At 39.6% G+C, this 26,094-nt stretch overlaps 1 long non-coding RNA gene across 4 annotated transcripts in view; it reads right to left on the bottom strand.

The window, feature by feature from the left end:
* Positions 1-1,832: 1,832 nt before the first annotated feature.
* Positions 1,833-26,094, bottom strand: part of LOC104145109 (uncharacterized) — a 38,696-nt gene continuing 14,434 nt past the window's right edge. For all 4 annotated transcript variants that reach the window (XR_694250.2, XR_694252.2, XR_011138942.1 and 1 more), the window contains 2 exons: positions 25,076-25,331; positions 1,833-4,459 (listed from right to left, as the gene is read on the bottom strand). This is a non-coding gene — a long non-coding RNA (uncharacterized lncRNA). The remainder of the gene's footprint in view (positions 4,460-25,075; positions 25,332-26,094) is intronic.

Genomic DNA, 26,094 nt, shown 5'->3' on the forward strand with positions numbered 1-26,094 from the left:
TAGCTGAGGTCTGAAAAAGGCCAATAACCCTAGCTCTGCCTGTCCTCTACCCCTGTCTTGCTAAGCTCCCCTAACACATAAACTTACACTCCCAGCCTGCCCAAACTCCAGCCAGTTCAAACGAAAGCATCAGGTCTCTGGGGTGGCTGGTCGCTCCTGCTGTCTGCATCTTCCATTCACCTTGCTGGCATTGCACTGTCTCTGATGTCCCTGAAACAGGGCAGCAGTGGGGAAGAGCCAGAAGAAGTATCGTAGGCAGGAGAAATTCCATCCTCCCCTCCTACCTCTTTAGAAAAAGAAAAGCTACTTATTAGTTAGTTATCCCATTATCACTCAGTAGCTGCAGTTTTTGAGTGGAATTTCAGGCTAAACTAGCCTCCAGTGTGTATACCTGAGCTCTCCCTCAGAGGTGTGCTGGTGAGAGAGTGGGAGCAAGTTTGCACAGCTGCTGCCTGTTCTGTGAAGGCCTGATCCAGGAGCCAGAAAATTGCTCAATTAGAGGCTTGTCGTTGACTCCAATGGGGTGCAAATGAGCTCCAGAGTGAATAAAGGGTTTCAGTTCCTCAAGTTGCTCATCTGGCACCTTTCACCAGAAACAGGCCAATTTTGCAGTTTTAAGTAAATAAAGCTTAAAGTAAACAAAGCTGTTTTTCACCAAAACTCTGGATTCCTTATATGTGGAGAGGTGGAAGCCACAATTGCCTCAGAGAAAACAGACAGCTAAAAGGAGCAAAAGAAGGGACCTGTGAATGAAAAAAGCTGTCCAATACATTGCAGTTCCCCTAAATCATCCATGGCAGCCTCCTGCAGCAATACCTGAGCAAACTCCAAATCTGAGAAGCAGTAGAGCCCTGTCAGCCTGGCACTCTGCCTGAACTACATAGCCCATACCTAATGTAGTTGTGCTGCTTCTAGGACACAAGCTAGTGTCTGTGCAGTACTGTACTGTGCTATCTTGACAAGCCAGGCCATTCCAGTATTGCTGCTTAATGTCCTACACGTACCTAACATCATGTCTTAGTGCATGCTAGCACACATGGCTGTTCCAATTTGATACCATACGTTAAACCTTAAATCTGTGCAAAACCTCTATACAGATACTAGATTGACGGAGAAATTGACAAGAACTGATGTTTGAGCAGCTAAATTATTTTTTTACTACTTTGTGCTGAAGTGAGATGGTGCACTAATTTCATTAAATCAGCCTAAATTCACCCTTTGGCTAAGATTCACACCGAATATACAACAGCCCAGTTTGTACTATTCAGAGCAGAAAGACTGGTGTATGAATTTCTTTATGACATTTCTTATGTTCCCTTTACTATTCCATTATAAGAAAGATGCAAAATGGAGCTATAACCATTTGGAAGTTTGTGATGTAACCACTTGGAAATCTGTGATGTTTTCACAAGGAGATAACAATTTCCCCTTGTTCCCATTATAGCATATTAAGTATCTAGTAAATAGTCTGGAAGGAAAATCTTTTGAACATAATCAGCATTACTTAACACCTACTGTTTTAAAAACTGTTCCTAAACTGTTGTAATAGCGCAAGCTAAAGGGATTTCAGATGTAGTGACTTTCTTTTTCTCTGTTCCTTTCCCCTCACCCCCTTCATTCTCTTTTTCTGGCCAGAAAAACCTAAACCTCAGAATTCCTCCAAAAACAGAACTCCAGTAATAATCAGAATGTAGAATTTCTGACAAATGCCATCTGCTGATTTCTTTTTTTCTCACCCAGAAGAGAAGATTTTGGATATGGCTAGTGAGTACTTTAGCTTCTTCTGCATTGTGATACCAAAATAATCACCATGGCAACGCTTTTAGGGCAGTTTTACAAACAGATTTATTGTGAATGCAAGAACTCAACAGCACTCTCTAGCAAAAAAACAAGACAGCATCTCTTGCAGGTTATTTGGTTACAGTGCATGAATGATGACTAATAGGCATAGGCAGGTCTGTTTGAACCTGTTCAGTTATCTCTCTATTCGTTTAACTTTTCACATTTACAGGTAGTTGGGATTGCAAAGGGGAAAAACAGCAGCAATCAGTACTAAGCTTACACACGTCGTAATTCCTTTCCAGAATACATTTTGTATCTTCCCCGATGGCTGTAAGATGGAATACTACGGAAACAGCACACATATTAGAACAATGATGCACTAGACTAGAAGAAGGTTGAATTTCTTTTGAGATAACTACTGAAGCTTTGGCGTATCAATTTTTTCTTTTCCTTCCCTTCTTATTCCTTCTTTCTCAGCAAAACAATGGAAGTAAAGCTTGCCAGAACTATTCTATGCCATACTGGAAATGGGGGAGGGGGGAAGGTCTCATTTGCACAGTTATGAGGAAGACAGACCATGACAAGTGATTAATTATTAATCCTAAACAGTCATGCTAGTATTTTCCAGGTAGCTCCTTTTTGGCTCACTTATTAGTTAGAATTAGCAGATATAATTTGTACATAAACCAGAATTTTGGAAACTAGCCAGCACTGCTGTGTTATGTAGTTGTGTAAGAGGTTATATATGGTTCTTGCTTTGCATTTGGCAAACTGTTCTCACTTAAACATTCATTTAGCATGATTACTTAAGTGAACCATATAAGGGTATTCCTTGGAGCAGTAAAATTAACTTGTTATAGGGATGTACTATGCCAAAAGCTAATTTAGGCTCTACTTGGGAATTTATAGCATTTGTTTACCATGCCACTTGAATAAGGCAACTTTGCTGACAACTCTTACCCGGCCACAACTTTTATATCACGCTGCATGTCATCTAACACTCTAAAACATTTATTTTTCTGTTATGCACTGTCACCCCATTGTTCTCAATCCAAAGTAAGAAGATAAGAAACCAGTACAGAAAAAGCACACTGAATCCCGTGAACAGTGCCCTTTATCTGTGTGAAGTGGGGGAGGACTTGCAGTTTTGGGGAGTTATTTCTTGACTTTAATTGAATTGCACATTGAAAGAAGAACGAACGAACTTTCCCACCCTCACACCTGACTTGAAAAGATCAGAAACTCAAAACAGCCAATGTTTCTTGCCTTTTTGTCAATCCAACTAACACAGAATGCAAAAACATTAAAGGATTCACTGAAGAGTCATGCTTGGAGATAGCGTCCTGAGGATGTTACTTAATGTATATCTGGGTTCCACAGCAGGTCTCTTCTTTGGGTATAAATTATCGCACGGATTTTGTTTGTGGACTTTCACAGTCAAAAATTGGTTATAAAGTGCAACATCAAGTAAAGCAGATACATTTTTATCAGTGAAGTCAGTTCTACAGTCACTAGAAACTTGTGAAATTTCCTTGAAAGTAAAGAATGAACAGTGCCAGGGGAAAGCATTGATGTCGCTTTCTTTTCAGTCAGCCCAGAAGCTGGCTCGCTGCGTTATATTCAGTCCAACAAGTGCATGCAAATCCAGGAGAGCTCCCTCCAGCCAGGTTACTGTACTCCTTGTTCTTCTCAGTGAGACTGAGATCAAAATCTGTCCCGTCGTCCGCTTTCACGTCTCATTTTCTGTGCAACCATTCTTTCTGCAGAAAGCTCTCTGTGGTGCTTTTTGGTGCTAGTTTCATCTTTCTCCTCAATTCCTCTTTTTCTCTTTAGCACTGTTATAACAGGAAGACATCTGCATTTCAAAAGTGCTCTTCTCTTGTCCGTTTTTTAAACAACAGGAAAAATAACAGAGGAAAAAATTAATTTATGTCTCGTTGCAGATACTAATTGCAGAGTGCGTCGTCTTTCTTTTCTCCCTTTTCTTCTCTTCTCTGACGCACATGCTCTATAATAAGCTCCGTTACTTGGAGCTTGTAAGCCTCTATAGTAAGCTGAAACTGCTACTATATTTACTCACTTTCCACATTTAGACAAAGGCTATTTTTAACTGGAGTTCTATTTGCGGGGGCTGCCAACGTCACTTAATGTTCACATGCATCTTGGGCATCATATGCTTGTTATTTTTATTTACTGTGCCTGTGCCAGGTCTGCTTTTTTATGGGAAGAAAGAATGAGAATGCTTCATCAGGCCAGTTCTTGAAAGCTCTTTTGTGTAATAGCAGATACACAGATTAGCAAAGAAAAAGCAACTCAGCAGTATGTTTGGCAAACCTGATTTTTAATGGCTGGCATCTCTTATCCTATGTGGTCTAGTCGCAAAGCTGTGCTCCTAGTCCCACCGCATTTGTTAAAGCTGAAGATGTTTTCAAGGTAGGTCTGTTATTCTGATGTCTCCTGTAAGAGCCATGAGTTCCTGCTGTGTGATGAGGGACACAGATCCAGAAATCATTATGATTCCAGCACTGCCTCCAGTTAGTTAAAATATATGATGTATAAATAACTAGCGTTTTTCTGATCCTTCTTGTTAGTAGGTGTGTGCTTTGGAGCTTGAATGTAACAGATGTTATTTTCAGATAATTAGCTTGGATTTTCAGTGTGAGAGTTCCTTCAAATGCTGGAAAAGAAAGTGTGGCATCCATAAATCAAGCCTGTAAGTCGGGGCCTCTATATGCTGTTCCCTGCGGGAGTTTTCCTGTGTTGCTCTAGTGGCCTCAGCTTGACCTAAAGGGACTGCCCTTTGCAAAGGTTAGAAATATTTCATTCAGCATGCTGACTCAGGACACCTGATTCTCTTGATATTGCCTCCATCATGTGCCCGGGAGTTTGAGACACTCATATGCTTTTGTAGGGAACGGGTTAGTCTCTACACACATGGTAACGCCTTTATTTGCACAAAAGAATGAATTCCTAGAAAGGAGTAAAGTTCATGAGCAATCATTTAATGCTTTGCTCTTAGCTTACTTAACTGGAAAGTATTAATGGGAAGGCAAGTTAGGAAAAAAGCTGAAATGGAACCTACTAGAAGAGGATTTTGTTTAAATTTGAAATGTTTTGGAACGCTTACAGGCTTTTTTATCTCTCTCTGTACTTCCCACTCTTAACACTAATTCCCTTTTCAGACTAATTTCAACATGAGAGAGACTGAATAAGCTTCACACAAGTCAAAATTCCTGTGTGCTTATCATAACAGAATCAAATCTTTTTCATTTTCCTGTTACTAATTTTTCCGCTGCTGTTTCTTTCCCCACTACAGTGAATGCCTTCATTTTCTTAACAAACTTCTGTTTGTCGGAAAAGTAAGTTTTGATATGAAAACCGCTGTTTTCACGTATATGCTTCCAAAGTTGGCCAGTTAAGTCTTCACTAAGTCACTGACGGGTGTTGGGCAGGTCGCTGAGAACTGCATATGCTTAGCTGCTCCACAGATTAATCCATTTAAGTGACTAAATATGAATGAATTTAGATACCCCATATTTCAAATGATGATACTACTTTTTATGTAATTCTTTCCATGTGAAACCATGTTTTTACCATTAACTGATGCACATTTTTGATGGTTCAGAAACTACAAAGTGAAACCAAAACCCGGTGAAAGGGAAGTGTGTCCCAAACATAACTGTGTATCTTTGCTCATATACTTCTTCTTATACTTTCTTTACTCTCTTCTTAAAAACTTAGCTTTCCCAGTCCCCCTCAGTTCCTACTGTTTTTAATAGGCCTTAGATTTACCATTAGAAAATAAAATGCACTCAAGCCTGATGGGTCATCCCAGGCCAGTGTAATGTTTAGTGTCTGTGTCAATCTGGGCATGATTCATGCTGGTGAGGTACAGTAGCAAGGCTAACTAGTGTTACTTATCTAGCTGAGGAATCACAATCTATTTTTTTTATAGCTTTTGGTCCTTTGGCAGTAGTGTAACCGCAAACACTATGTCCCATGTGAAATGGCCCTGGCATCCACTGCCATGTGATATCTAAAGTTGTACAAGAAAGAGCATACGGAAATGCCCGTTTGGAGGCAGAACCTGTCTTCCCTTTGTCATGCCACCAGCATGTGATATGCACACGGCTCACGAATGACACACAGCCAAGAGCTGTACATATCTGGCATGAAGGTGAGCTCATGTACATTTTCAAGGTATAGCAGTCAGTTACCTTAGTTTGATAAGAAACCAGTATACCAAAACCGTGGCTAATTAACAGCTCCTTTTTTTTGTTCACTGATACAAGTTACAAGCAACAATGACTGTGCTTCAGACAGCATGGGCATAATTTTCAGCCCTTTCAAATACAGCTTTTCTCTCCAACATTTTCACCACTGTGTCCAGGCATATTTCCCCAGCGTATACAGTTACACGGTATGTGTGTGCATGAGTGACTGCTTTTTTTTCCTGTCAGAGCTCCGCAAGGGAGATGGTGGGCACTGTGAAATCTGCAGGGTTTGGGAAGCTTTAGTAACATCCTTGCACTGTTCTGTCAGTGCTATCGGATATCATTTTCTAGCTCTTTCCACCAAAAGCAGCAAGCATTTGAAGCTATAGTAGTACTAGACTTATTTGGTGGTCACAGGCCAGTTATTAGAAGATAAAACTAACCAGTAGCAGAGTTTATGCAGCCTACTGCCAACCTATCTGGTTTTCTACTGTACCGAATACTTGCACTTAGATGCTGTGGCAGGAGGTGACTTATCAAAACAGAAGAGAGACTTCTTCATCTGAAGAGCTCTTGTGGAGGGGAGGGAAGGGGTTAAGTATTGCAAAAGTTCAAGCTGACAGCCAGCCCTTATGCTCTGATGTTCTGCGGAGGTTTCCCTTTGATGGAAAGTATTTCAGTGACACAAGACTCTAGCAGCTGAGGCAACACGCTTCTGCTGCACAAACCTTGTGCTTGCCAATGAGTCAATGAGTGAGGTAATTCTAAGAACAACAGTGGCCAGCTTCTGTCGTTCATCATGTGTGAGGCTGTGCTGTGATAAATGGTGGAGGGGATTTCGCTAGAAAATGCTCCAGATGAAGACAAATTGGAATTACTCACCTGTTGCTAAAATGTAAAAGCTGTCTGTGGTATGTAGAACAATCTCAGCCACTGTGTTATTCATGATGGAGAGCACCAGGACAATGCTTATGGACCACTGCAGTCAAACTTGAGCCTTCAGAGCTGACCTTGTGCTATCTCTCTCCTCTTCTTTTCTATTGATTCTTGAATGTACTAAATCTATATATGAGTGTATTGTGGGTTAAAGCATGAGCTATCAGGAGACAATACTCAAAAATCGTAGCACAGGTTCCATTTCATATGACCAGCCAAACTTGTCACATTGTCAGCAATGTCCTGTGTTGTAAAAAGAGCTTTTCACATTAACTATTGGTATGAAATTCTACAGTAGTTTTTACTATTCAAAATTTTCATAATGGCTGACCAGAGGACACCGAAGCCCAGAGCCTCAAAACTGAGTCCTAGATCTGAAAGCAGATAGACGTTAAGTACCTGCTGTAAGTTCTGAGACTGTGCTGTTTGAGCAAAGTAAGGAACATTGCTGGTACAGTACAGGAATGTACATATACACATTTTATCCTTCGTGCTCTGGTATGTCTAGACACAGAGTTTTGGGGTGGTGTGGGGCAGTAGTGACACTTTTTTTCCTCTCAATAATCACTTATCAATCAAAGAGAAAACAACAAAGGAACTTCTTTTGATTCAAAATGAGACAAAATTATTGGTAGATACATCAACTTACTTGGAATTATTGGTAGATGCACCAACAGATTCATGGAATTTTTGAAAGTGTTAAGCCTTTTTTTTCCCCCCCCTATTGAATTCCAGCCCTTGCTGGTTTTGAGGAAGATCTACAGTCAAAGCATATCAATTCCGAAGCCATTTTACTCAAAGAGAATAAGCAGTGTTTTTTCAGTTGTTGCTGCACCGTACTACTCGTAGCAGCACTTACAGCAGACTCAGCAGGGAAAAAATATTTTTTATCAGATATCCTTGGATTATTCTGTGTATTGCATTTCAGAGGTTGTAGAGAGAGTTTGAAGTAGAGATAGCCTTATTTAAAAGGGACCTAGATTTCATATATCACAGAAATCAAAGAGTTTGGGACTTGAGCTTAGCTTGTTCTAAAGAGAGAGACTATTTGTACTGTTTGGATTTGGACCTAGTTTGGAATATTCATGAATATTTGGATCTAGGCTTGCAGGCAGGGTAAGGCAGCATCAGCTGCCTGGAATGAAGCTGCGAATCAGGCCCTTAGTTTCCAGGCAATTCCGGGCATTGCTTTTTTTCAGAGAGAGAGAGAGAACGAGTTGGCACTCAGCCCTTAGTCTTCATTCAAACCAAATTCCTGTTGCAATATTGCCAACTCTAAGTGCTAAAAATCAGGAGATTAAAAAAAAATGTTGTGTATTTCTGTTTGCCGTCTGGTGTTTGAGACTTAATATGGGTTATGTTTTCAGGTTTTTCTTTGCAACCAGAAGAGATAGGAACTCAGGGGATAAGAGGTTAGGGGCAGAATGAGATTCTCACAAATTATTTAACTCCAAAAGTGAGACTTGAATTGAAATCACAAATGTTAGAAGAGTTACACTGTAAAATCCCATGAGGGATTACTATATAAGCTTGTGAGAATTTTGTTCAACTAGACTTGTGTAAGGACTCCAAGAATAAATTTATATTCCATGTTGCTGAACATGCTCTCAATAAGAGTTAAAAATTCATTTTCAAGAGCCACAGAGAGCTTTTATTCCCTGAACTGGTTTTATAGAGACTTGTCATCAGAAATACTAGATTTTCAGTGTCCTGGTAGATGGGATTCTCTCAATGCTATGCATCTGACCTCTGGAGTAGGCAATAGTATAGGAACAAGGAAGGGTAAAGGTATAAATTTTTTATAGCCAATGATTCCATCCAGCCAAAATCTCCCAAAGAATAAACAATAAACAGCAGCAAATTCAAACATCTTGTCACATCTGTTTCGTAAACCAAACAGCTGGGTGCACAGATGCTTTGGTCTACTAGAGCACTTTAGATTGATTTAATTCTTCTGTCTGCTTAGTTATTTTTTTAATTGGCTTTGATGATTTGACTTTCATTGCTTCTGATGTTGCTGAAATATAGGCACTTCTGTGGCTGATTATGACAGTTACTACAAGAGCATGAAAGGTGGCTTCAGTAACATAAAACCTTCGAGTGAGGGATCACCATCAGCATGTGATTAGCAGGCCTTGAACTTAAGGACATTGACTTTAGAAGCAGAAACTTTGCTCTCTGAGACAGTTCTTCGTCTATAATGTTGCCTTGTCACCAGAAAGTAGTAGAAAATCAGTTACAAAATCACACACAGCTTCTGGGAAAATAAGTGAAAACTAAAATGCTAAATAGCCACTCTCTCTGTATAAATTATGTATAGATCATGTGTGCATTTATTTATTTATTTTTAATTCATTCAGGGATGACAGGTCATCTTGTTCATGTTCTCCCTGCCCTTCCTCCCTAAAACCATTCTGTCAGTCTTGCTATACTCTCATCGTAACATGTCAAAAATTACTTTCAAGGCTCTTCAAAGGCAGCATCTGGTCTATCTCGTCCACACAGTTAAACAGCCCGCATACTTATGAAGACTTTAAATAATGGATAGCATTTTATCTGAAAGGAGATATGTCCAGCAGCTCTGTGATTCCCCAAGCTACTCAATCTTTTTGTGGCCCATTGTGGACTCAGAAGGAAGAGCCTTCTCAGAAACAGCAGCTCACTGAGCACTTGGCATATGTGTCAATGTCCACCAAGGAAGTATTGAACCAGCCCAATGTTCTGCAGCTAACAAAAGTGGAAGCAATCACAGGCCGAGATGGACTGGCTTCTGGCCAAACTTAATTAGTTAAATTCTTCTAAGCATCACCTAATAACCTCAAAAAAAAAAATCTGTTCATATTAAATCAAGATCTTCTGGCCTACCAAATCCAGGCCAGAAACCAATACCAGTTTCTCATACTGCAATACAACATCCTCTAACTGCCATTTCAACCTCAGGCTGCTTCCACACTCTGCTGAGCTGTGAAGCCTGCATGGTCTGCACTGATGTCACCTGTGCAGTGCTTCCCCATAGCCTTCCCTGTGGGCAGTCGGTATGAAGACTGCTCGTTGCACACAGCTCGAGAGTCCGGAGTCTCCTTTGCCCCTGGCCATTCCCTCAGTCCTATCTTTGCTCTCTCCATCCCTTTGTGAAGATTCATCCATGAGGAAATACCACACAAGCCCTCAGTGCCATGAGCGTATTGTACAGATATGACTCATCCTGTGTAGAGCCTTGTAAATTTTCTCGCAAGTCCCAGCAACACATAAACACTTCTTTGTTCATCTGACTTGTTTTTTCCTTTAAGTCTATAAAACAAAGAAGAAGGGAATAGTATCTGTAGGGAAGCATGAGAATTTTCTCTAACTGGGGGATCAGGGAAAGTGCTTTGTAGCTATTGTTAGTAAACAGGCAGGAGGGAATCCTGTCCTCCGTGTCACCACAAGGACATTGGCTCACCTTTAGTCATTCTATATGCACCATGACATTTGCTAAGTCAGACTTCGCTCTTATGTCTCTGAGTACATTCCAAGGGGTGCTAAATTACTCACTTCTCTCTCCTGGGAACACCTCTCTGTCACCCACCCCGGGGTGCAGTGAGGTACTGAGTCACGAGTCAGTTAAGATTAATTGCAATTGCTCCGCCTTCACTGAGCCTGAGAGGATCAGATATCACTCCCTCACCCCGTGCCTTTCTGTGATAGGGAATTTACACCTTCTGAGTCCAGCACAGCTATCCAATAATCTTTCACGTTACCTGCAGTTCTTTAAAAGCTTTTGGCACTTTGTAACACACAACTGAATTTTACTTTGAGAAATAATTTTATAAAACTCCTTTCCCTGGTCTAGGAGCCACAAATCTGTTTCATTCAATGTCAGAACTTGCACAACTAAAATGAGCATGATGTTGTCCCTTGATACCAACAGCTTAAAACTGCTCTTATAATTCACCCTAACGGTCAGCACTGTTTGTATAACCCTTTCTTAAACATGAAGCAGTGTAACGACTTAATTGTTGAGGCCCAGGTGTTATAGTCAAGAAGCTTGTACTCTGAATTAGAGAGGTTCTATACATTTTTGGCCCAGGTAAAAAATTTGCAACAGAAAATATATTGCATTAATTTTTTTTTTTTCTGTTCAAGGAATATCTCTGGGAATGTTGCTGTTTCCTGGGGATGCTTATGTGAAAATTTAAAATGAACAGCATAGGCATGATTCTAGGCATTGCCAATAATCTTCTTCCAGGAAATGAATTTTAAAAACTCAGTCAATGTGTTTTTGAGCCTGTAAGATCATAATTTGATTTCCTCCCATTGCTCAGGGTAGTTAACTTCGTTCACCTAAATAATCATACAAATTAAAAAAGAGTCTTGTAAGAAGACTGAAGACTATAAAGTGTCTTAAGTCTGTTCAGACAATTCCGGCTTTTCTTTTTCCTTAGAAAGGCTATATTTTGGGAGGCTTGGAATGTGTTAAATGGCACAATTTCTACTTCACCAAGGTTTGAGTGCCAAATAAAAGTAATGCACAAGTACGTATGTTTGCTATTTCTCTCTAGAAAGAAAATGACTACATTTGCAGTACTGGTGGTTCAGATGGGAATGGCAGAGAACGTATGGTTGATATTATATATTAGCGTTTTTGTGTCAAGGATTTGGAATACCATTTCATGGGTGATGGGGTGGGCAGGGGGCTGAAGATAGAGGAGTGTTAATAAACATCCTTACTGCTTCCTAGTACTCATAATTTGTTTGCCTTTTTACAGAAGAAATCCTCTTCGTACCTTATGTCAATCATAGCTGAGAATATGTACTCCTTTTCATGTGAATAAATGAATGTGAATATGTGTGAATAAAGTAACATGTCATTTCCTTTCTTGAAATTATGCATACAGTTCATATGGTGAGAAACCATTTTCTCCTTAAGCCCACACTGGTGTTTCAAATGCTGATGTTTTTGTAGAAATCGGGGAAAAAATTGCTAGTTGGATTTGGCTTCAAGAAAAACAGTCAAGATTTGCAAGACTCATTTGAACAGAGCAAAGTCCTTTTTCTTTTTTCCTCTTTAGTTATGTTTAAACAGGATGCCAGTTTTTAGCTTTCTTTCAGAAGTAACAATCAACAGTCAGAGCTCTCCCATGCCCAGAGACCAGTAGCTCTGTGCCGTCTGTTGGCCGGGATGGAAACAAACCTGGGGCTTGTATAAGTGTGAAAATTCTCAGTAGGGAAACAGCTGTGTTTTGATCCTCTGAGAGCATCTTGGAAAGTAGCGGGGGAATGATAATTATGAAGATGATTTTATAATCTCCACATTTAAATATATATATATTTCATAAATCTTCCCTTTTCAATATGCATTTGTCTAGGCACAAAAGGTCACATGTCTACTAGCTGCACATATGTTGCCCTGTGTCACAGCTTGTATGTAAATCCCATGGATTGTACATGAACATAGATGTGAAGAAATAAATGTCCGAAACTGGGTTTGAGGAAGAGTTTGTTTCCCCCTTCCGTTGTAAGAACGGCAGTCACATTAAAATTCAGTCAGTATCAGACTTTTCTGATGCTGGGTACTGGAGTGTCTTGGGGCCTACTACTACATGTAGGATTGTTCTGAGCATAACTGTAAAACCCAAGATGTTTGCAGATGGCAAAAAAACCGTCAGGTACCATGCAGACAAGGTTGCATTGGGATAATTGGGTTATAACAAGGAAGGAAGAGGGAAATTCCACCGATCCCCAGCAGGGGAGAGGGGACATTCTGGAACCACCGTAGACTACAGAGTCAGACTTCAGACATCAACTTTATTTTATAAGCTTTTAAGGCCCGATCCCACTTATTAAGAAAGACACTGAAATTGATAGTTACCTGTTGAAATATGTAAACTGCCCTTAGCAGACATGACTTTTTAGTGGAAATCTACATTCAGGAGTATGAAAGAGACAGGAATGTGCGCATATGAGTTGCAATTCATAAGCCTATGTTGTTCATAAGTCCGTATTGTTATACATGTCATGCAGACAGCATCTCTACAGGCCATAGGTGTGTTTGTTGTGGGATCTACCTTGGAGGGGATATGGGAGAAGGGTGAAAAAGGAGGGCCAAAGCGGTCAACAGCTGAAAGCTGAGAAATAGCTTCTAAATGAACATTTGATACCATTTCATTCGATGGTTCTATGGCTACTTATGTCTGTGGATCTGCCACAGTACTTCTCTCAAAGTGATTTTCTCTTTCTTTTTTTACTTTTCTTTTTTTTTTTTTGATTTTACAGTATGTTAGTTTTTGGTGCTTGAATTTTTGCACCTGTTGTTTGTACATAGAATATTAACACAGTACTCCTAGATTTGTCTGACTTTAAAAGTTTGTGTTGCCATTAAGCTATTTTCCTTTCTTTTTGTGAGAGACGGACAATTAAAAACATTCCCACTATTTGTAAATTCTCCTTGTGAGGAACACAGCAGATTGTCTGGATCTTCTGCTTGTTGTTCTGGCTTCAGTTTCAGAACTGAATGCACTCCTTCTGCTCCGTCTGTTTGAGTTTTGACAATGCAAAGGATAAAGCTGGAGGAAGTCCCATGTATAAGAGAGGTCTAAGCTTCTGCTTTATCTCATTTGTAATTGAATTTCAATTTCAAATTGGATTCTAGTTACTTTTATGTAATTCAGTGCAGGAGGGAGCAGAGTTTTTGCAGTACCCTTTCTCCAACTACTAGTTCTCTCTAATCACAAAATGATAACACATAATGGGCATTGTATTTAAGCGCAGCTGATGTTTTCAGCTAGTACCCTTTTCTTCCAAAATACGTTATTTTGCATACATTGAATTGCAAAAATATATATAGGAGTAACTAAAAACTTCACTGTTGAATGCCTTAACATTTTTCCTCTTAATTAACTGCGTGTTAATTATTCATCAAGTAGAAGACAAGCTAGTACATTTCCTTTAATTGATTGTGCAGTATGCTTTTGTAATATGCCTTCCTTTTATTGGACAAAGGGACAAATCTTCACTTGGAGGGATAGGTATAGGCGTTTGCCTTCACTGCAATGTCTGCAATGTCTTTACTGCAAGTTAATTTAATTTACTTTGCAAACTTCTCATTTGATAGTGTCTTCTCAGCCTGGTTTTGTCTTCTAGGATAAAAATCAGCATTTTCCAGGTCCGTTTTACTTTACAAGAGTACTACACTGATAAGGCCAGTGCTGCTGTGAGTTCTTTTATTGTCAAAAACAATTCCTGCAACCAAGCCTATCAATGTGCACTTGCTAATTTGTCCATGTGGTATCTTTGCAACACTTTATACAGATTAATTTACAAAACATGGGACTGTATAATGAGTCTCCTAGTTATTAATTAAATATTGATGGCATTCTTTTGTAGTTTCACATGTGTTAAGTATTTTTATAAGATATTCTGAAATGCATTACAGATGAAGCAAAGAACACTGATCTTCAAAAGCTATCAGTCTGAAGTATGAGTTTAAATTTGCTTGTAGAGCCGTTACACATTTCTGTTTGCATGATGAAACCAACAAACTTTTATTAGCAAACAACTTTAATTGCTAAGAGCTGGTTCAAAAAACATATGTCATTACACACCCTTTTTATAAACAAAACAAGCAAAGGTAGAAAACTTTATAAGCTCATCTTACAGCTTCTTGACTTTATAAATTAAAAGTTTGCAATTGAATATTATAAAATAAACTAAAAATTGTGTTAAAGGGTGGCTTTATGACAGCATTAGAAATGAAGCTTTGTTACTGCATTAGCAGAAAAATTCTACTACTCTGGTATGTTTTAATAGAGAGCATGTTAAGCTTGTTCTCTTCTCAGGGAATTTGGTTGGGCTGTATCCTGTGAGTTAGTGTTTGAGGATAGTTTTCTGTTTGGGAAATTCAGAATGTTTGCTGTGCTGGAAATGCATATGCCTAAAATTCATGACACGCACAGTGTAAATTCATACCATATAATTAATTCATATCATATATATGAACTACCAATTAAAAACCCTGCAAAAATTCTGCTACCAAGTCATGTCACCTTATCAAATTGAAACTAAAAATGCTGATCGGGTCAAAAACTACCAGCGAGAGAAATCTAAGTTCACTATTGAAGCTTGGCTTCAAGCTGAAGTAGAGGAAGGATCCATGTTCCCTAGTTTGATTCATGGAAAAGTCAGATCTGAACCGGAATAGAGTCAATAGGCAGAGAGAGGTATCTCTGGAAGGGTGACTTACCCAGCCCTTGAAGAAGTGGGTCACACAAGATAAGTCACCCCACAGTGTTACTGCGCTCTGTCCTCACGAGCTACAGCGGAGGCTTTGGTGAAATACCTAGCTTTTACATTCAGGGAGATGAAGCAATTCCTGGACCTGAAACTGCCATGCTGATTGCCTTTTGTGGAGTTACAGTAGTTTTATTAGACTGTAAATCTTTCATTTCAGGCTCTTGGAAAGCTTTAGGAATGATATAAGTTGTCATTAAGAGTTACGTTTGGGTATATAGGTTTGGCTACTGGTGTTTTAGCCTGGTATTTTTTTTGTTTCACGTATGATAGTTTGTGCACACGACATTTACTGTCTGAGACAGTCACAGTTCTGGCCAGTTTTCTACCTTCAGGCCCAGTTTGTGTCCCTGCACCAGCTTCTAAACAGTTGCATTATGCAACAAAAAGAGAGAGAGTGCCAAGCCCTTTGGCATAGTCTTGCAGACAAAACCCTTCTTTCTCAGCACCGAGAATGGCAGGGCTGGGCTACAATAGCCAATTCAGCTTCTGTGCCATACAAAGACACATAGTTTTACCTCCTGTAGAAGGAGGAATGGAGAGGACTGCTTATATGCCCCCAGATCTCAGCCTGCTGCATATTTTAGGGTGGACAGATGGAAGCCCCATTGGATCTAGCTGTGGAGGGAGTACAGATTAATTGCTAGCTGACTGTCACAGAACTGTACCAATTTCATTGGCCTGGGATGTGGTACACGTTCCAAGGCAAAGCAAGAATAACATTTGCCTGACGCTATTACTTTACTTGTTCTCCTGACTGCAAGAGGAAGAAAGAGACATAATACTGCATGGAACTCCATTTCCCTAGCGAGGAGAAATAAAAGTATTTTGTCCTGCAGGCACATAATTTTGTTAGTCTACTTTGCCAGTTACCCGGTTTTCGAAGCACTTTAAATTAGACTCAGCTGAATTCAGAAAGCAGCTCTTTCAGTTTCACCTTCAGATAGTAATATTGTTTAGAAACACTACGGAAACACAGACACAATAAAAGTTATCCACAGTAAAAAAGAGGGTTTTTCCATTTTTGCAACTCCTTGATAAAGAGAGCTAGGCCCCTGTGTTTTACTTCCAAGCGAACTCTCCAAGCCAGCTGGGAGCACCTCAGGGCACCTCTGCCCTCTCTCTCCTGTTCTACAACTCCACAGGGTGGATGTCAGCACATCACTACATCCACTTAGATGGTAGCAAAGGAATATCTCTGAGCCATAGCTTGTAACGGTGGTGAAACTTGAGTAAACATTAAGAGAAAGAATGGATGATGGGAGAAAAGGGATCTTGGACTGTCTCTGCCAAAATACTCACTGAGTGCTAATAACAACGGGCCTCAGCTGGACCATTCCAGGGGAAGTTACATTACCTTTCTCCCATCTCTAAGGGATAGTCACTGATATAGCAGTGACCAGCTCCATCTGGCACATGAGGTCCTGGAGGGAGAGAGAAGCAGATCTGCTGTGCAGAACAGCTATGAGGCAAAGTGCTAACTGCAGAGCAGGATGAGAAAGGCCCCAATTGTGTGAACTTCCTGGTCTGCGAGTCCTCTCAGGACAGTATCTAGTGCTGTATTACTTATTGTTGGTACCTAGGCTCCTTTGCTGGAGCCTATTTTGGACAGTTTTGTAAGAGGCAATGCTTTGCAATAGCCAAATAATATTTGCACAGTGCATGATAAAATTTGGTAACTCTAAATTCTTCAGAGAACCCCTTTTTCTATTTTTTTTCTGGGAGCTTAAACACAAGCTTGGGAGTATCTGTGTCTGTTTAAATTGATGGATGTGTGCAATTACCCCATTGGAACTTACACCAATATAAATAGAGTTACAACAACATAAAACTGATGGAAAACCGGAATCAGGTCCCAGATAATTGACTGACTCTTGAAACTGTTACACATAGGTATGGAAGCTGCACCGGTTTGTTTTTACTGTTATCTAACCCAGTAAAGTATTTCTTTGAATTTTTTTCCTTGTAGAGGCATGTAATGTGCTTCAGTGAAGTTAATCATGTGCAGCCTCAGGTGACTACTGCTTGTATTTCTAGGTTATTTTCTAGCCTTCTTTTCATTCTGCCTTATTAATAGATATGCTGAGGTTTCAGAGGAAGCTTAACTTTCTAGAAGCCATTTCTCTTCAACTGGCTGTGACATCCACCTGATGGATAGATGGTACTCACTTTCTCTGCAGAGGAGTATCTGATTTCATTGGGAGTCCTCTCAGACTCTAAGGTTGCTGAGACAGCTGCTCTTTTTTTTTTTTTCCTTCTTCAGCGAGGAAGCACCATGTACTCGCTCTAATTACAAATCCTGTGATCTGGCCATTCTTCAGCTTTTGCAGCCTGCTTGTAACTCTCTCTATTGATATTTTAAAGATGATCTGGACACAGACCACCTGATCCCCCCAAAATATTCCATTTAATTTATTGCTTAGTTTTGCACTGATCTCACTTTCGTGTGTTTACTGGGGACAGAGGAGTACAGAAAAAAAAAAAGGTTATTTGTTTATTTCTATTTTAATATTAGGGAAAAATGACCGGGAAAGCAAAATATAGCACATGCACTGGACTATATCTGCCTTTTCTGGTAAGTATGCAGTACTGGCTGTCTCACTATACAATATGCCATGTCCTATGTGGCTGATCCTAGCAGCTTTACAGAACCTCCTCATTGTTGATGGCCAGAGAAATTCAGTGTTTGTGATTTACAGAGTCTGAGTTCAATACCTGCTGGTGGCTGTGGTGCACAGTGACTGTTGTAGGTGGTGCCCATGGGTATCATATTACGGATAAACATACAGAAGTGATTAGTATCTCTTCTAGCTGAGCACTTATTGCTTGAGCAAGTAATTACTTTTGATGTCTGCCTAATGAAAATTCCTAATTTAAAAAAATCTGTGGCAGGTACCACTGGAAAGTCCATACCAGCTGGATTTAGGTTATTAAAGTAGTTGTAAAGGTTGGTCCAGGTCTGCAAAGAAACTCTTCTGAGCCAGGGAGCGGGTACAACCAGTGGTATCCCTTGCTGTTGGGTTGGGCATACTAACCTACACAACTACACAGGGCACCTGTCTCCTTATCTCAACCTATGTGTGACCCTGAACTGAGGTAATAAAATACTTGATTTCCCCAGTTTGAAGGGAAATTGAGAATGCCAAGGTATTTTATTTCTTGCATCGGGAAAGGCTGTCACAGTGCTATGCTTTGGCTGTAATCAGGGTCTCCTGGCCTTCTAAGCCCTGTGCAGATGACAGAGATGGAACATTCAGACATCTTCAGTGCAAGGAACCATTACAATTCCCTCATACTAGACCTTTTCTTTGAGATATGACATACTCCTTTTTTTTTTCCACTTTATTTCCCCTATATTCTTATATAGTATAGTTTTCTGTATTGCCTAATACAAGAGCACCAAGACAATTGTGAGACTAATTCTGTGCTGAGTGGATAGCAAGGCTTTTGATGGTTAGTGGCATCACCCACATTTTGTTCAGAGAATGCCTGTTAAATATCAGACTGGAGTGCACAGTGTAAAATGGTGAATGCAAAAACTGAGAGACATTGCATGGGCCTGTCTACAAACTTTGATTATACCATTTAGCATATAAGCACTAGGCTGTCAATGGCTGTTTAAGCAAAGAGTACAAGGAATGAATCTGAATTCTGGGACATTTTGAGCATTTATAAGTCACAGAAAAGGACTTCTTTCTACAGGAAAAGAGAAACCTAACTGTAAAGCAAGAAGAAAATGAGAGTCTTTAAATGAAACACTTCAGTATAGGCGATATTTATAAAAAATATTGTAATGACATGATACTTCAAATCCTGCTTTAACTGATACTCATACAGACTGAGTGGAGGATATGATTGACATTTACTGTTAACTTACATGGAAAATAACCAGTGGTATACATGTCGGTATTGTAAATATATGTGTTAATGGATCCTGTTGGCCACAGAATGCCCCAAAAGTTCTTAAGCTCTATGCTGTTTACTGTAACTGTAAAATGTTATTTTATTTTGCAGAATGAGATGATCATAAAGTCTGTGAGCTGAAAAGGAAGAGTCCTGGGTGGAGAAATGGAATGAGAGAATGAGTGCAAGAACAAATAGGGAAAGGGACAGAAGGAACTGAATTTCAAGAATGCATTTGTGAGTTATCATGTTCTAATTAACATGTTTCTCTGAATAATGCTCACAGAGTTTGTGCAAATTTCCCATTGATTCTGATTAGTGTACATAAAAATATGCACATGCATTTTCTTCAAATATAAATTCTGCCTTGTTGCATGGAAAGGTATATTTCTGTCTCTTTGCTTCCTGTCTCTGTCTCTCAGTGTAAGTAGGCCAGCCTGGAATGGCAGAGCATCACTCACTGGTGAAGGATGATCAAGGTGCTAGATTGGAAGCAGGTGGAAGACATCAGTGTGGAATGTAAGATATAAAATTATACCTTTAGTATATGAATCACTGTAACTCAGGGATTTCTCTCTAACTTGGGGAAGTCCTGTTAAGTGAGTCTATGGTAGCCAATATTCAGTGACACGGTTTTGTCTAATATGTTTTATTTTCACCTGACAAGATAATGGCATTTTTACAGTATCTTTCAGCCACATGGAAGCCTAAACCCTTGATAAACAAGATCCTGTTTAATGGTCTTACCATGTCTCCATCTCTCTGAAATTTCTTTGTTGAAACAAGTAGCTATTCATAGAGCACAGAGCATATTCTTTGCTTAGCCTTGTCCATAGTACTGTGTTTATTTACAGCCATAAACAGTGAGAACCTGGGGGGAATTTGTGCTGGACTGTCCTCTGAGTATTATTTCTGTAAGTGTATATTATCCATGAGGTAGCACTAACTGCCCCCCTGAAGATACACAGAAAAATGCAGTCCAAAGAAAAGATCAATTCCGTAAGCTTAGAACATCCATGTTTTTCTTTTTTAAATTGCACTGTTGCATTGTTTACTATAGAGCCTGTACTGATATATTTTTTTAAAACTCAGTCGTGTGGCTGAGCAGTTTGAAAAATGCATTAAAAAGCACAGGAAAAAGAAACTTCCTCCTTTTTTTATCACTTTTGGACTTCTTCCAGGCCCCTTAGATTGGATTCTGGCCTTGACCGCTGCCATTTTACACTTTGCCCCCTATCGCTGTTCAGTCTTGGCACAATCCTATTCCTATTTAACTGACACAAGTGTATAACATACACATTCTAATACATATATATCTGGGAAAGGTATTGTTTGATCCAGAAGTTTCAAAGATTGTGCTATTTATCTCAGATGTGAAAAGCAGTCTTATGCAGATTCTACATTGTTTGATCCCCATCTGCTAAGCAAGTATGATACCCAGAGACATACAATTATAGTTACTCCTGTAAACAGTTATTATTTAATAAGGTCATGTAATCAGTGAGCAAAAACTGGATGATTTTGAGTGAAATCCTGATCTCACTGAAATCTGTAGCAAAACTCCTTCTATAGCAAAATTTGCTTATTCACTATGCACCTGGGTTTGCCACTTTTGAGTTACAGAGAATTGAACATTGCTATATCAATATATGTGCTATATGTTGATGTGATGTGTGCATCACATCAACATATGTGATATGCACTATATTAACCAAAGTGATGTTTTTGAATGATGAGTGACATAAATACTATTTCTACCTCATTATGTGAAGTTATTTTGAATTTGCAAAGTGTCTGCAATCCTCAGTTAAATAACACTGCAAGGAAAATATCTATATACATATATTGAATGTACCTATCCCTCCACAGTGAGCATAATTCATCTGGAAAACCAGACAGAGATGTAGCATAGCACACGTATATATTCTCTAAGGCTAGAATAAATGAAGGATGTAATATTAATTTGTGCCATTATTAGTTTTACTGTCTTTGTACCTGGGCATAGAAGCACTATGAAAATCCACTTTGCTGCTCTCTGGAAGGATAAAAAGGAAAAAGAGGAATATCTGAAAATTCTCCCAGATGTTCTGCTTACTAAAGCACTGCACATGTGCTGGCTGTATTTGGTATTTTTAGATTTCTCTGAGATTCAAAACATTATCAAACCCCAGCAGCTTTTTCACTGAGTCTTCTCCATGCTGTGTGGCACTCACTCTTATTGTATGATGCCAAAGCAAGGGCTGAATAATCAGATACCTTGGCACTTTGATACATTTCTGAAACTACAGAAAAATGTGGGACTTAGGGAAGCATTCTTTAGCTTCTCTAGTAAAATTCTTATCTAGTAATACTCTCCCTAATCTGTTCTGAGGTTAAAAAGAAGAAAAAAAAAACCCTCTTATCCACAATATTCTTCCTTGTAAGCCACACAAAAATGTTTCTGTTCATCCTGCCCTGATTCCCCACACACTCGCATATGCACATCCCGTCTCATTTCACGTAAGATTTTTAAAAATTCCAGTGTTTCTCCTGGGGACCAGGAGGTTGAACTAGAAAGTCTGTCTACAGCATATTCAAAGCTGACACCTGTTTCCTATTTAGATTAGGATCTGAATTTCACCAGCCATTGCTACTATTCAAATCTGATTAATGCACTAATGTAAATCGTTCAAGACTGCATCTCCTTTCATATTAATCTTTCCTATATTCTGGTCCTGTTCCTTTCTCCTTCCAGGACTTCGCTATCTGGCTTTCTTTTCATCTGACTGTAACACAACACACAACCAATTCCTTCCACGTCCATTGTTTATCTCTAGTATTAAACAAATTACAATGCTTGTTTCCTACCCTGCTCACTGCGAGCGTTAAAAGGCTGATTTGATCACCTTGTTATGTTGCTAGCAAATATACAATGGCTCTGGGAAAACGGCTATAAGTTTAGGGAGCCTGGAATAGTCTAGTTGAAATGCAACCTGACAACCTAGAGCATTCACAAAAAGAAGTCCCTCCCTACAGTGTAGACCCCTTAGAACCAGTATGGGATGTATTTTCTCAGCGTTATTTTTACAAGAGTTTTTTTTTAACCTCTGTGTGTCCCTTCTGCACCCTCTGTGCTGGTTGTCCAAGAACTGCTAAGTGATTGACAGAAAGAGGTGATGTGAGCCAGCATGCCATGTGACCCACATGGAGCCGGTGTCACCAAGCAAAGCATGTCTTGGCAGGCCTGTCTGATCACTGAGCTGATATCGTTTCAAACCACTTCTTGGTAAAAGGTTCCTTTCTGGGAAAGATTTCTTAAGATTCAGACTACTGGGTGTTGTATTTTCATACCTTGTCAAGTTGCTGCTGTCAATACTGGAAGTGCTATTTGCAAGGCAGGTACTCATGTACTTTCCAATGTCTTAGATAATACAGATGTATGGATCTTCGATACATGCTCCAAGACTGGGACTGCTGTTCTGGGCAATGAAGTACATGTAGCATGTCTCATTACATCAGACTTTACAAGAGTTAAAATGGCTTTAATGGAAAATGTGTACTACCACCAGGAGCCTTACTCCCAGCAAGAGGAGAGCTACTAGTAACTGACACTTTTACTGGGTCATAAAATCATAGAAAATATTAGATTAGAAGGAACACTGGAGGTCTCTAGACCAATTCCCTGCTCTGAACAGGGCTAGCTTCAGAGCTAGCACAGGTTGCTCACAAGCTGAGTTCTGAAGACCTCCAAAGATGGAGATGCCATGGCCTCTCTGGACACATTTTACTCAAAATCAGAGTGCAAATTATTTAATATATCTCAGGTCTTCAAGGAAGAGTAAGACACACTTTGCTCCTCTGTTTGGAGAATCATTTGATGCCTTGGCTGCAAGTGTTTAGGCCAGCATTTACTCATGTAACTACAGCAAATGTATATGGCAAAATTCCAAAGGGTTTTCCTGGAGCTTGCACTACAAAGATGAGAGGATTATAAAACCACCAGTTATGAGTACAGTGTGAAAATATGTCCATGTGACAGGATCTGGCCAAGCTTCATCACTTGGATGCTTTCTTTCACTTGAATTTATATGGGGTCAGGACAGAGCCCAAGCAAGTGCCCCAGTTTGCTTCCTCTATCTACTTTCTAACAGCTGCTTCTGAGACCTTGTCGTCTGACTGCTTAGCCCAGGTTTCAGACTGTCCAGTCTTTTCTTGTATCAGTATTTCCACTGAAAAGATTAACATTCAATTTGCACCTAACTCTTCAAGATTTAGGCCATCGATACTGGAAAATACATATATGTGGGTACAAGCAGCCTTTGTGTAAAGTTTCTGAACATAACATAGCCATCTATTTAACAGAAAAATATAAAAGAACTTAGCAATTTTGGTTGACTTAAAAAACTCCAAAAACATTATAAGTGCTGACTCTCCTTGGGAACTGGGCATGGTGTCAAAGTATGAGAAAGACAGAACTTCCCACTGCCCCCATTAGGCTCCCACAAAGGTCTCCTGAGAATGAACTGATGAACTAAATATTGAACAGTGAACTCCTTTTCTCTTCACTCCCTTGGGTGGCCAAGGGACATAAGGGACTCCCTTGGGTGGCCAAGGTCTTTTAAGCCATCCAGCGAAGTTTGTGGCCTAGGTACTCTCTCTCCAGGAGTAATTCCTTCTTTATGGGATCCTGTTCATTGTTTAGGATGTTTGCATTTGGATAGAGGACATTCTGTTTTCAGCGCTCTGATCTTGATTTTGTGTGATGTGTCCCGGATTTTCAGCCCCACAGGGAGATAGCAAAGGGGAAAGGATTATACTCGGAATGAAGTTGGCAGCTTGGTGAATACACATACAGAGAATTTGTCAATCTGACATATAGTTCATAACGAACTTTCCATCTTGTCACAATTAAAGGTCTGACTTACAAAATTATCAGTTTCAAGTAATGGTGGGAAAGCATGACGAAATATTTTTAAGAAGAGACGATATTAATGTATCAAAGTAGCAAGTCTACAAAGCACTGGGAGTGCCACTTTAAAGATGCAAATAAATTTTCAACAGTGCTACAGTGGAAACGGTTTGCTCCTAGATTTAGAAGTGAGATGCCTGTGCATCTGCAGAATTATGAATGAACAAAAAAACAAATAGACATATCAACACCAGGGACAGCAGAGCAGTGCTGACCAACATCATGACCAGAACAGTTAAGGCAGAGCTCATTTCCAAGTGTATGTTGTTACTCTAGTAAAAAAAGGCCAGATGCACAGTGGCTAATGAATTTGCCAACTGTAGTGTGTGCTTAGTATCAGGAAGACTGGTGATGTTTCTTAGCCTGCAGACCATTTCCCCACAGCAAGAGATGCACCACGAGGTATGAAGCCCATCTCTTGGCTTTGCTTTCTTTAAACAGAAGGTAACATAAAGGGTCAATCTTTTATAGCCTGTGATCAGGATTAGTACGTGGAAGAAGCTCCTTGTTTCCAAAGGAAGTAGGACTAATAACCAGGTGGATCTATCTTTTGCAGTCTTTTTCTCTGCAGTTCATAAGACAAAATAACTAAGGATTATACTTGATGCAAAACTTTTTAACTGTTGTTAAGCTTAATTTTTTATCAGAAAGGCAGAGGATAAAGACCTTAACTCCTCACTACTCACCAAATTCATAAAACAATAGCAGCATGGAACGTGTAGTCTGATTTCACAAGTGACCTGTGATATGTGCAAACAAGAACAATCTGAGCCAGTCCTCAGACTCCCTTTGAACCCAACTGAGAACTAATCAAGAGAACCCATAGGCATGTTCTCTCTCATCCTAAGGTAAATATCTATGTTTGGCCAGATGAATCATGCTCTGAACTCCAGTTTCTGCATTGACTCTATCTCCACTGACGCTAAAGGAAGAACAGAGGAAGCCCACCTAGCTAGACACCTCCTTTGTAGACAAAGTTAGGTAACAGGACTCCCCCCTCTAGTTTCAGAATATAAAATCTCACCTTGTCCCTGTGAGACTCCTTTTTCGGGGTACCACATTGCTCTTTACTTCTTAATTCTTGTTTCTCCTACATGTGAATGGAAAAAAATTGGAATTTGGATGCTGCTTTGAATTCACTCCTAAGCGCCGTTATTTCTTCTTCATATATCTTAACTCTGTATCAGGTTGACTCTGAGGGTTTCTCTTTTCTATATTGTTTCTGACTTTAAAAGCCCTACTCTTCCATTTTTCATTTTCATTTCAAATGGAGGCTCTGCCTGCAAAGAGAAATCAGATGTTCCATGTGAGATTGTAGAGTTTTTAGATATATCTTCTAAAAGAGCTTCTCTCCCCTTCATATTTTTCGGTTTAGCAGCAACATACCTGACAGTTTCCTCTGTGATCCATGTATGATGCCTAAGCCAATACCTGGACACCCTGGCAAGTTCTACAGCAATCTAGATTTTTATAAGTTCAGTAAGTGTCATCTAATCATTGTCCTTCCAGCTTCCTGGCTTCCTGAACTTTAATCAACTGAGCAGTCTTTTTCTCACTGTAGTGAGTGGTTCACAAGCTGAGAGTGCTATGTTGTTTCTCCAGCTATTGCTAACACCACACAGATTAAATTGTGCCCGTTTTAAAAGAGCAATATTTTGCACTATACCATGCCTTACTCAAGAGTTCTGCGTGTTACAAGCAGATCCATCTTTCACATAGGAACAATGTACTACATTATCGCTAATGTCTTCTTGCTTGGCGGTTTTGGGAATATTTCACCTTCACAGTGGTTTGTAGGGAAAGAAGGCAACACAGAAAAGTCAGTCTGAATGCTTGCAGTGGAAGCCTAAAATTTCCTTTAAAAATCATCTCAGTCCTGAACTCCTTCTGAGCTAGATTTTCTTATCGTATTTGCAGCCAATAACTCCACGAGTTCTTCTTGTTACCACAGTTAAAATTTTTCAGCTAATAGGCAGAAATAGTCTTAACACTTTACACAAATATCAAGCTGCTGAAATAATTAGAAAGCCTTTGATCTTACAC

The sequence above is a fragment of the Struthio camelus genome, chromosome 2 (assembly GCF_040807025.1).
Source record: "Struthio camelus isolate bStrCam1 chromosome 2, bStrCam1.hap1, whole genome shotgun sequence".
In the NCBI taxonomy this organism is placed as follows: Eukaryota; Metazoa; Chordata; class Aves; order Struthioniformes; family Struthionidae; genus Struthio; species Struthio camelus.